The sequence below is a fragment of the Apium graveolens genome, chromosome 2 (genome assembly GCF_009905375.1).
Source record: "Apium graveolens cultivar Ventura chromosome 2, ASM990537v1, whole genome shotgun sequence".
Classification (NCBI taxonomy): Eukaryota; Viridiplantae; Streptophyta; class Magnoliopsida; order Apiales; family Apiaceae; genus Apium; species Apium graveolens.
Genome location: NC_133648.1, coordinates 295,859,980 through 295,872,646, shown reverse-complemented (window position 1 = coordinate 295,872,646; position 12,667 = coordinate 295,859,980). Strand labels below are relative to the sequence as shown.

The following is a 12,667-nucleotide window of genomic DNA, read 5'->3' as shown; positions in this document are numbered from 1 at the left end:
TGCCACCTTTTCACTTTTTCCTTGTACATTTTGTTGTTCTCGTACGCTTAGAGTCGAAATTCATCAAGTTCATTAAGCTGAAGAATTCGCTTATTTCCAGCTGCATCTAGATCCAGGTTCAACTTCTTCAATGCCCAATAGGCCTTGTGCTCAAGCTCCGCAGGTAAATGACATCCCTTACCATACACAAGTTGAAATGGGGACATCCCAAGTGGAGTCTTGTATGCTGTTCTGTAAGCCCAAACAGCTTCATCGAGCTTTAAAGACCCATCCTTCCTTGATGGACAAACAACCTTCTCTAAAATGTGCTTGATCTCTCTGTTAGACACTCCGCTTGACCATTTGTTTGTGGATGGTAGGCAGTAGCAACACGATGATTCACATTGTAGTGTTGCATCATAGAAATAAACTTACGGTTGCAGAAATACAACCCTTCATCACTTATGATTACTCGTGGCATTCCAAACCTTGTGAAAATCTGCTTATGAAGAAAATTCAACACTGACTTTGCATCATTTGTCGGTACAGCTTTGACTTCTACCCATTTTGAGACATAATCGACTGCCAGCAAGATGTACAGATTATTGCAGGACGAGACAAAAGGCCCCATGAAATCGATTCCCCAGACATCAAAGACCTCGACTTCAAGCATCACATTTAACAACATCTCATCCTTTCTCGTAAGATTCCCCACTCTTTGGCAACGATCACACCTTAAAACAAACTGATGAGCATCCTTAAACAAAGTAGGCCAGAAAAAACCTGCTTGCAGAATACGAGCTACCGTCTTCTCACCACCATAGTGTCCACCATAAATTGTAGAGTGGCAGTCTCGTAATATCCCCTCCGTCTCACAGAATGGGATACATCTGCTGATGATCTAGTCAGCTCCCTGTCTAAATAAATACGGTTCATCCCACATATACCACTTCACCTCATACAAAAACTTCTTCTTTTGAGTTGTGGTCAAATTATGAGGCATTATATTGCTGACAAGATAATTCATAATATCTGCGAACCATGGCTCTTCCTCCTGAACTGCGAACAACTGCTCGTCCGGAAAAGATTCGTTGATCAATGTATTATCATGTGAAGTAGACTCGGGATTCTCTAATCTAGAGAGATGGTCAACTACTTGATTCTCAGTACCTTTTCGATCCTTGATCTCTAACTCAAATTCCTGTAGTAAGAGCACCCAACGAATGAGTCTCGGCTTCGAATCCTTCTTGGAAACCAAATAGCGAATGGCCGCATGATCAGTGAACACTGTCACCTTTATCCCAAGCAAATAAGATCAAAATTTTTCAAAACCAAAGACTATAGCCAAGAGCTCCTTCTCAGTAGTGGTGTAGTTCATTTGGGCCCCATTTAAGGTCTTGCTAGCATAGTAGACCACATAAAAGAGATTATTCTTGCGCTGCCCAAGAACTGCACCTACCGCATAATCACTAGCATCACACATCATCTCAAAAGGCTCTGTCCAATCAGGTGTTATAATAACTGGTGCAGTTATCAAACTCTTCTTAAGAGTCTCTAATGCCGTTAAGCAGTCATCATCAAATTTAAAAGGCACATCTTTCTCAAGCAAGTTGCACAACGACTTAGATATCTTCGAAAAGTCCTTGACGAAACGCCGATAAAAACCCGCATGACCAAGAAAACTATGGATTCCTTTCACAGAAATAGGTGGTGGAAGATTTTCAATGACTCCCACCTTGGCTTTGCCCACCTCAAGACCCTTGCTAGAGACCTTATGCCCAAGAATAATGCCTTCACGCACCATAAAATGACATATTTCCCAATTGAGCACCAAATTAGTTTCCACACACCTTTTGAGTACTACACGAAGATTATTCAAACATTCATCATACGAATGTCCAAAGATGGAGAAGTCATCCATGAACACCTCGACATTATTTCCAATCATGTCAGAGAATATAGCCATCATACATCTTTGAAAAGTGGCTGGTGCGCCACATAACCCAAACGAAACTCCGCGAAAAGCAAACGTGCCAAATGGACAAGTGAAGGTAGTCTTTTCTTGATCCTCTGGTGCAAGACAAATCTGATTATACCCTGAATAGCCATCCAGAAGACAATAATACTCATGACTGGCCAACCTGTCAAGCATCTGATCAATAAACGGAAGCGGGAAGTGATCCTTCCTTGTGGCCTTGTTCAACTTTCTGTAGTCCATGCATACTCTCCATCCTGTGACTGTTCTCGTAGGGATGAGCTCGTTCTTCTCATTTGCTACCACAGTGATACCTCCTTTCTTAGGTACACATTGCACGGGGCTCACCCAAGAACTATCAGAAATAGGATAAATAATTCCTGCATCCAGCCACTTCAGAATTTCTTTCTTCACAACTTCTTTCATGATAGGGTTAAGTCTGTACTGTTGCTCAACAGTCGGCTTACTACCCTCTTCTAGCAGAATCTTATACATGCAATATGAAGGGCTGATCCCTTTAATGTCTGCTATAGTCCATCCGATAATCGATTTGAATTCTCTCAAAATCCTTAATAGCTTGTCCTCCTCACTGCCTGAAAGGTCAGATGCAATAATAATAGGTAAAGTAGATGCATCACCTAAAAAAGCATACCTCAAGTGTTCAGGCAATGGTTTAAGCTCCAAGATAGGTGTTTCCTCAATAGATGGTTTGAGCTTCCCTTTAGCATTTTTGAGGTCAGAAGTACCAAGAGATTCAAATGGCATGTCTAACTTTCGCCTCTAGGGAGAAGCATTAAGATATTATAGTTGCTCATTGCCATCCTCATCATCACTGTCAAAATCCCCCACTAAGGCCTTCTCTAATGCATCGGACATTAGCATATGATCAAATTCTGAAGTAACCGCAGAATCAATCAAATCCACTTTTAAGCACTCCTCATCTTCTGTAGGGAATTTCATTGCCTTGAATATATTGAATGTCATATCCTGTTCCTGCACCCACATTGTAAGTTCACCTTTCTACACATCTATCAAGGTACATCCTGTAGCCAAGAAAGGTCTTCCCAAGATTATGGGAATCTTCTTATCTTCCTCGAAATCCAGAATAACAAAGTCTGCAGGAAAGAAGAGCTTATCCACCTTTACTAGAACATCCTCCACTATGCATCGTGGGTAAGTAATAGAGCGATCAGTCAATTATAGAGACATGTAGGTGGGCTTTGGATCAGGAAAATTCAACTTTTTAAAGATCGACAACGGCATCAGATTGATGCTTGCTCCCAAATCACAAAGGCACTTGTCAAAAGACAACTTGCCAATGGTGCAAGGAATGGTGAAGCTACCTGGATCTTTAAGCTTTGGAGGTAACTTTTGTTGCAGCACAACACTGCATTCTTCCGTTAGAGCAACGGTCTCAAGTTCATCCAGTTTCACCTTCCTTGAAAGAATACTCTTCATGAATTTTTCATAACTAGGCATTTGCTCCAGAGCCTCACTGAAAGGTATATTGATGTGAAGTTTCTTGAACACCTCCAGAAACTTACCGAACTGCTTATCCAACTTTTGTTGTTGCAATCTCTTAGGGAAAGGTGGTGGAGGATAAAGTTGTTTCTCCCCTGTATTACCCTCAGGCAGAGTGTGTCCAATAGTAGTCTTCCTTGGTTCCGTCGCTTTCTCCTTTTCCTTAGCTTCTTCATCTCCAACTTCAGCTTCTCCTTCTTTTGCTTTTTCAGCATCAGCAACTTTTCCAGACCTTAAGGTAATAGCCTTGACTTGCTCTTTAGCTTCCTTCCTGCCTGGCACTTCAGTGTTACTGGGAAGTGTGCCAGGTTGATGATTGAGCACTGCATTGGCTATTTGACCGATTTGATTTTCCAAGGTCTTGATAGAAACCGCCTGACTTTTGCACAACAACTTAAGTTCCTCAAAATCAGCACTAGAAGGTGGAACTGCACCTCCTTGTTGAGGATATGATTGCCTTTGAGCATAATGATGTGGTTGCTGAAATCTAGTTGGATTGAACTGTTTACTTACGCCTTGCTGATATGGTTGCTGAATAGCATTTTGATTATTACTCCAGCTGAAATTTGGATGATTTCTGTTGTTAGGATGATAAGTAGCTCGCACACGCTGCTGTTGTCACTGATAATTATTCACATACTGAACAGATTCATTAACAAGAGAACACTGATTTGTAGCATGAGAACCTGCATAAAGCTCACAGACCATAGCTATCTGATTGACTCCATAGGTGGCTAGAGAATCGACCTTCATAGACAGCGCTTGGAGCTGCGCTGCAATAGTTGTAGCTGCATCGACTTCCAGAATACCTGCTACCTTCCCAGGCATCATCCTTTGAGTTGGGTTTTGATGCTCATTTGCAGCCATAGTCTCAATAAGATTATAAGCCTCAGTATAGCTTTTGGCCCACAAGGCGCCTCCAGCTGCTGCATCAAGCATGGGCCGAGATTGGGCCCCCAAACCATTATAGAAACCAGTGATCACCATTGAATCAGGCATTCCATGATGTGGACACTTTCTCAACATCTCCTTGTAGCACTCCCAAGCTTCGTACATAGATTCTGTAGGTTGCTGCGCAAACTGAGTAAGAGCACTTCTCATAGCAGCAGTCTTCGCCATTGGATAAAACTTCACCAGAAACTTTTGCGCAAGATCTTGCCAAGTAGTGATAGACCTAGCTGGTTCAGAATGTAACCAGTCCTTAGCTTTATCCCTCAGAGAGAATGGGAAAAGCCTTAGCTTGATAGCCTCATCAGTCACACCATTATATTTGAAAGTACTGCAGATCTCGACAAAATTCCTTATGTGCATGTTGGGGTCTTCCGTCGCAGCACCTCCGAAAGAATCAGAATTCTGCACCATCTGAATAGTGCTCGGCTTGATTTCAAAGTTATTGGCCTCAATAGCCGGGTGCATGATGCTAGACTGAATGTCATCAATTTTGGGCCGAGAAAAGTCCATAAGAGCTGGATCTGCCGGAACTAAATGATCACCCATGGTTACTGGCTCTTTTTGCTCACTTCCTGAATCCGAATCTTCAAAATCTATCTTCTTCGGAATATCAAGAACTTTGTCTATCTCCTCAGCAGTATCTAAAGTGCTCTTGCGAGTACAAGAACGAGTTTGCATAAACGCTCGCTAAAGTACCTGAAACACAACCGGAAATAATAAGTAACACTTCTTAATCACTGAGTCATAATGACCAATGATGGTAAGTACATAAACTAAACAAATACGCCGAGTCCCCGGCAGCGGTGCCAAAAACTTGTTAGGGCGAAAACACGCGCTAATAACACACACAAGTATATGCGTTCGCAAGTAATATAGAATACTTTCTAGTTCGTTCCCACAGAAACTCGGACTAATTATGTTCAATTAAACTCACTCACCAATGTATGATTACTTCTCAATGTTAAGACAATAACACTTAGATTTGATTAACTAATTATTAACTATAATTAACTACTATAATTAAGCACTTAATTAACACTTGAATTAACAATATTAAAACAATCATGAGATCACAACTTCATTACTACTTCCTTCAATAATTATTGTTATTACCCTTAGCATGCAACAGTGATGATATTAATCGAATAACACGAAACTGATAAAAGCCAACTTTCATTATACTAGTACCATTCTACCAAACATCCACAATTAAGATAGAAGTTGAATAGGCATCAATTATGTTGAGTCGCTATATGTCTACAGAAATTGACAACATAACGATTTAAGCACAAGTTATTCCTTTTGATTACACAGGGCGAATAAAACGGTTAGAGTTACCCACTAATCATGCATACTCGTACATGAACCTATGCTAGCATGGCAAGTTCTAAATCTCAAGATCCACCGTCGCTTCACAAGAGATTAACACCCTATCTTATATGTTCGTGACGCACATAAGACGAATACGCATAACCAATACTAGATATCATACAATCATCACACACTAAAGTATTAAACAACTAACTAAAGAACTCCATAGTAAATCCGTTACGACCCCATGATCACGATTAGCCCATGATAGCACTCATCATCATCATGGGTTCATATAAAAACATGATAATAACACACAATAATAATAACTAAAACTACTTATATTAAACCAGAGTACGTCACAAGAGTAAATAGGTTCAAAGTAAAGAAAACTAGCATCCAATGTTACAACGAAATAAAGAATCACAAGAAAATATGCTTCCTCTTCGTTGCGGTGTGCTAAAACGGTCTTCTTCCTTATCTCCTTCGCTCTTCGATTAATACTACGATCCAACCCCTATAAAATATCTCTGAAATCTACTTATATAGGAGTCCCATAAAACCCAGATAACTCAGAAGTTGGAAGCCAAACAGAAATAGGTGTCTAAAATATTTAATCTGAAATTACGACCCTGCACGGCCGCTCAGCATTCCTGAGCGGGCGCTCAACTTCCTGCGCGGCCGCTCAGCATAGCTGAGCGGGCGCTCAGACCCCTTCTGGAAAATACTCTATTTTTGCTCCGTTTCTTCGCTGCAATCTGCTTCTATCTTCCCACTTGCAATGCTAAACACATGCCAAGGCATATTATTGATGAATTCTCTCCCGAAATGCAACTAATACCCTGAAATGCACAAATACGAGAAAAACGCATCAAATACACAAAATACTTGATTTCAAGACACCAATTTAACTATTATAAGACGTTCTAAGTGGTATAAAATGCCACTTATCAGTAACTACGGATCCTATTGTACGGGAGAGGTGGTAAACACAAGGTGATTTCCTAGTGATCAGAAGAAGTGGTTTGGTTCATCACTATTCTTCATAAGGGGAGAAGCTGTTTTCCAAAAGGGGAATACCATTAGTTCTTACCTGCGGATCCTATTGTACGGGAGAGGTGGTAGACGAAGGTGATCTCCTTTAAGCAGTTGATTCTCATAGGGGGAGAAGCAAGAGAGATATGCGCTTCTCAACAGGAAATGTGGTTGTACAATAGAAGCTGTTGATGATTACTTCAAGACTGAGAAGTGTTATCTGGTAGAGATTTGAAGAACCAAAGAAATGAAGATGATACTACTTGAATATCAGTTCAGTGCTAGAGGAACAAGCATCTTTCATTTCAATTACTCAAGAAATCTGGAAATGCAGTATTTGATCCATAAAACCAGTAGCATTATTTACAAGTCCTAGTACATTACTTTTTCTAGTTGTTAGTTGAGTTATCCTCTCTATTTAATTTGTTTGTTAAGTTTAACAATCAAATAGGGGGAGATTATTGGTGAGACTACGTAGCTGTATGAACAGTTACGTGATAACTCAACACGATAACAACACTAGAACATGACAGGTTAATAATACTACGTCTACACAAGAAATCAGGAAGAATAAAGACAAGGCAAATACAAAGAATCAGAAGATTAGAAGAGAGCCTGAAGTCTGTCTACAAGTCACTGAAAGAAGTTCATTAATATGATCATGCCTCAGTGAAGAACAAAGGTTAAAGACTTTCAGGGTTTCAGAAATGTTAAAGATTCAGCATATAAGTGCTACCGGAAGATTTCAGTGTATTGGTATTGATTGAAGATAGACAGTGTTCGAAGCATAGAAATCTAAAGAATTGAAGACAGGGTATAGACAGAGGTTAATAAATACGTTGTCTAGAGTACCAGAAATGATTCCAGTGAAAGTATAATTATTTATTGACAGTCAGTGTCTGAAGCAATAAAGTTGAGGCAAGCTTAACAATGTAATCAAGGCAATAATACGAAGACCTGAATCGGGGTTAGTCGTCTGTGAACTAGACCAGTTTTACTAGGCGTCAACAGCTCGTGAAAGAAATCTGGGTATTATTTATAGAAGAATTATTAAGTTAAGGAACGTACTTGGATTGAATGTTTATCTGTTAAAGTACGAGAAGAGGTGTGCGGGGTATACAGCTCAACAGCTCAGGGGACTGGCGAAGCTCAAAGTTTAATTGTTAAATTAAATAAATTATTTAATGGACTTTAATATAATTTATTTAATAAACTTAAAATGATTTATCTTATAAACTTTAAATAATTTTATTTTATAAATTTAAATTAGTTTATTTATATAAGTTATATTTAAGTTTATTTTATGAATTAATTTAATTACAATTTATACTTAAAAAGAAAAAGAAAAAAAGAAAAGAGAAAAAGAAAAGAAAAAGAAAAGAAAAGAAAAACAAAAAGAAAAAGAAAACAAAAACAAAAGGAAAAAGAAAAAAGAAAATCAAAAGAAAAGAAAGAAAACAAAAAAAGCAAAAAACAAAAAAAACAAAAAGGAAAACTAAAATAAGTAAACAAACGTGTACATGTTTGTTTTATGTTTAAGTTTTGGTTAAAATATTTAAGTACATATTAATGTACTTGTAGTAGGAAGTTGTCGTCACAGGGAAACTCCCCTCTCCTGCACTCTCTCTTGTCGCCACAGAACAAGACTTACACACTCCTATCGCCACAGAATTCCTTGTCGCCACAGAAAGATTTGGTCGCCACAGAGTACTCAATTCTCAGCCACAAATTATTGGATAAAGTCTACACTTTGCAGCTGAAGATATTCAGCCATTCATTTATTATCTGTTCATCTTCTCTCCCAAAAAGAGAAGTGAAAATGGCAGCATTGATTTACAGAGAAGCTCAAGCTATTTGTTTATCCATTTAACTTCTCACCGGAGTAACGTTATAATGCCCGATTTAATTCTTGTATATTCATAGGGGCATTATAATCATTACCCGGTAATTAAATCCTAGTACAAACAAAAGCTAGATTATTGTATAGGATTTGATTTGTAAATCTTTGTAGTAGCTAGGAACTTTGTTGTTCTTAGATTGTAGCCGGTTAATTTATTTACCGGAGTGTAGCAACACCCTCGAGGATTTATATACGAATATATATTTCCCCGAATATTTTGTGTTCCTCGTTTTTATCGTTCCAAACACTATTCCTCTCAAGAACACGAAACACTAACCGAGCACTAAATATTTTATCCGTTAAAGATTCGAAAGAAGTTTTAATTTAGTGATTATCGTATTCAACCCCCCCCTCTTCTACGATAATTCGGGACCTAACATTATTCTTTCTCATCGTAATATTTAAAATATTATTTGCGCTTAAGATGGCTTCCCCCTACATCGACTGCGGAAGTCCAGAGCTTAAAAACATCGCATTCATCATCTCTTTAAGAGTACGATTCTTCCTCTCAGCCACTCCATTTGACTGAGGGGAGTATGGTACAGTGACCTCATGGATTATACCATATTGTGAACAGGAATTCCCCAAAGGGTTCAACATATTCACCTCCACGATCACTTCGTATCGTTTGGATTTTCTCAGATTGTTGTATCTCAATTTCTTCCTTATAGATTTTAAATTTATCTATAGCTTCGTCTTTGCTTTTCAGCAAATATACATAGCAATATTTTATACAGTCATCTATGAATGTAGTAAAATACTTGTTTACTCCTCTTGTTGGAGTGAATTTTAAATCACATATATCGCTATGTATTAGGTCTAGCACTTTGGTGTTTCTTTCCACATGTTTAAATGACGATCTCGTTAATTTTGCCTCCACATAAGTATGACACTTATGTTTGAAATCAATTGTTAATTTTGGTATGTATTCTTTTACACGTAACCTTCGTAAAGTGTCATAATTAACATGTCCTAATCTAGCATGCCATAAATTAGGAGACTCAAGCAAGTAAGTAGAGGAATTCTTCATTTCATTATCGTGCTTAATGGACATAACATTGAGCTTAAAAAGCCCATCAGTTACATAACCCTTACCTACAAATAAACCACTCTTAGATAAAACAACTTTATCTGACTCTATTACAATGCGAAAGCCATGCTTATTCAACATAGAACCAGACACCAGGTTCTTGCGAATATCAGGCACAAAAAGTACATTCTTTAAAGTCAGATTCTCTCCAGAGGTCATCTTCAGAATCACCGTGCCTTCTCCTTCAATCATAGAAGTTGCAGAGTTCCCCATGTAGAGCTTCTCACCAGCATTAGAAACTTTGAGGCTGGAGAAAATCGCCTTGTCTAAGCAAATATGCCATGTAGCTCCAGTATCAATCCACCATTCCCTTGGATTTGAGCCAACGAGGTTTACTTCAGAGATTGTAGCACATAGGTCTATATCACCTATTTCCTTGGACACATTATCAATTATTTTTGCTTCCTTCTTCTTGTTAGGCTTCTTAGGCTTCTTGCAATCGGCAGACCTATGCCCCATTTTATCACAGTTGAAGCACTTTCCTTGAAACTTCGATGGCTTCGAAATTCCTCCTTTGGGTGCCAGCTTTCCCCCTTTCCCAAAATTGTTCTTCTTGGGCTTGGAGCTTTGGTGCTCCACCACGTTTGCCTTTTCAGTGGCAACATTAGTTTTCCTCTCGGATCCTCTGTTGTCTTCTTCGATTCGAAGTCTAATGATAAGATCCTCCATAGACATCTCCTTACGCTTGTACTTAAGGTAGTTCTTAAAATCTTTCCAACCAGACGCCAACTTTTCAATCACAGCAGCAACTTGGAAGGACTCACTTATGACCATCCCCTCAGCATGGATATCATGGATGATCACTTGTAGTTCTTGTACCTGACTGACCACTGTCTTAGAATCTGCCATCTTGTAATCAAGAAAATGACCAACAATCCACTTCTTTTCCCCAGCATCCTCGGTTTTATACTTATGGTGAAGTGATCCCCATAAGACCTTAGCTGATGTTTTCGAGCAATATACGTTATACAATTAATCAGCCAAACAGTTTAGCATATAGTTCCGACAAATAAAGTCGGCGTACTTCCAGGCATCCGCAGCATACACAGTCTGCATATCACTCTCAGCAGTGAGCAATGGTACTTTCTCCTTGAGATATCGATCAAGGTTTAGAGTGGTAAGATAAAACAACATCTTTTGCTGCCAGCGCTTGAAGTTCGATCCATTGAACTTCTCAGATTTCTCAACATGCGCAGCAGGCACAGCAGGATGAGTAGGCGCTACAGGTGTGACAGTCATAACAGGTGTAACAGTCATAACAGGTGTCTGTACACCAGTATTCTGTCCAAGAGGCACCTGCAACTGTCCAATGATAGTATGACCCCAAGGCATTCTTCCCCAAGTTACATGTCCCGGAGGCACATGTCCAACCGGCGGCTGACCCTCATCAGGTACAAGTACCTGTGCGTTAGGGTTTTGTGGCGTTTGGTGATCCCCATCAGATGTTATAATTTGTGCGTTGGGATCAACCACATTGTTACCAGTCATATTATTCGCGTTCTCCATTAGTCTGTTAAACAAAAACCACGCAAGACAGATTTGATAGTCAAAGATTAAAAATACTAAGCTTTAAGATTGTTATCAACAATCTGTGTATAAAACAAATATAAGTATAGGTGTATGCATGCAAAAACAATAATCGAATAATAGAAAAGAACGAAGATAGGAAGCGTATGATGGAGGATAGAAAAATTCGAGTCCAGTGCGGAACTGTCTCCTTAAAGCTTATTAGCCCTCACCGTATTGTGCGAGCGAAAAGCCTCCTGGGATAAAACGAATTACAGTGGCAACGCCGAAGGTCGACACTCTCAACGAGCTTGAAAGCGAGCAAGAAACTATCACGGGTTAGAGGTTACGTGTTTAGGAATGGCTGTGTATTTGTGTGTTTAACCCTAACGCCCTAGATGTGTTTATATAGGGAGGAAAAACTTGTGCGCTACACAATCACCATATTTAATTAAAGCGCGTTAATTAATTAGGTCGGTGCTCAATCAATTATAATCAATCAATTAATTTCCGACAAAAAAATAAAACCGTAAAACAATTTATTTGAACCCAGGCCCCGCGGAAAATAAAAATCAGCAAAACTGGTCCGGCTTTATTCAGGCCAATTTTCTGCTACATTCATGTCCGCACGTCGCACACGCGGGCAAGATCGAAGGCTTCGCAAGCCTCGGATTATCCCTCGAAAGCCCATAATTTGCACCCCCCTGCACGCCCGCGTTGGAGATGGAGCAACACATAGACAACACAAGTGAACACTACATATATGTGTTGCTATATAAAGCTAAGGAAATCTCTTTTCCTTTCCAATGTGGGACTTAAGGTTTCATAACATATTTTCCACTCTTAAGGGACCATCTTTGGATAATCATATCTCACTCATCCCTTAATCATTTTGAGTGATTCAAAGTGCCTCGGAAAGCTCTCGTGAAGGAGAACACATTCCAAGCATCACTCGTTGCACAAAAGCAACAACCAACCACTCAAGCGCGGCTCAAAATGACTCGATAATGTGGGGTATAATACCCACATTTTCTAACACATACATCATAATTTTTTTCAAAAACTCCAAATACTCTCGTACTTTTACACGAATACATGAGCTTTATCAAAATCACATAACATAAAAAGAAAAATAGAACCAATATTTCACTTAACATTACACTTTCCGGGTCTCCTATAATAAAAGTCTAAACGAAAATATTTAAAATAAATTATGATTGAAAATAAAGTTGTAACAAAAGTCTAAACTATGTTAGGTCACACACACTGTAGAGGGGGGTGAATACAGTGTATAGCACAATCAAATCGAACTTTAATAACTCAAGTAACAGAAAACAAACTTTATTCAAAACAATAAACTCTGTTACAGTATGGAACTGTCTTCTCTCAGTGATGAACA

General features: G+C 39.0%; 1 non-coding gene across 1 annotated transcript; it reads left to right on the top strand.

The window, feature by feature from the left end:
* Positions 1 to 4,472: 4,472 nt before the first annotated feature.
* LOC141709318 (small nucleolar RNA R71) lies at positions 4,473 to 4,579 on the top strand. Its single transcript, XR_012569902.1, has one exon. It is a non-coding gene; the product is annotated as a small nucleolar RNA R71 (small nucleolar RNA).
* The last annotated feature ends 8,088 nt before the right edge of the window (positions 4,580 to 12,667 follow it).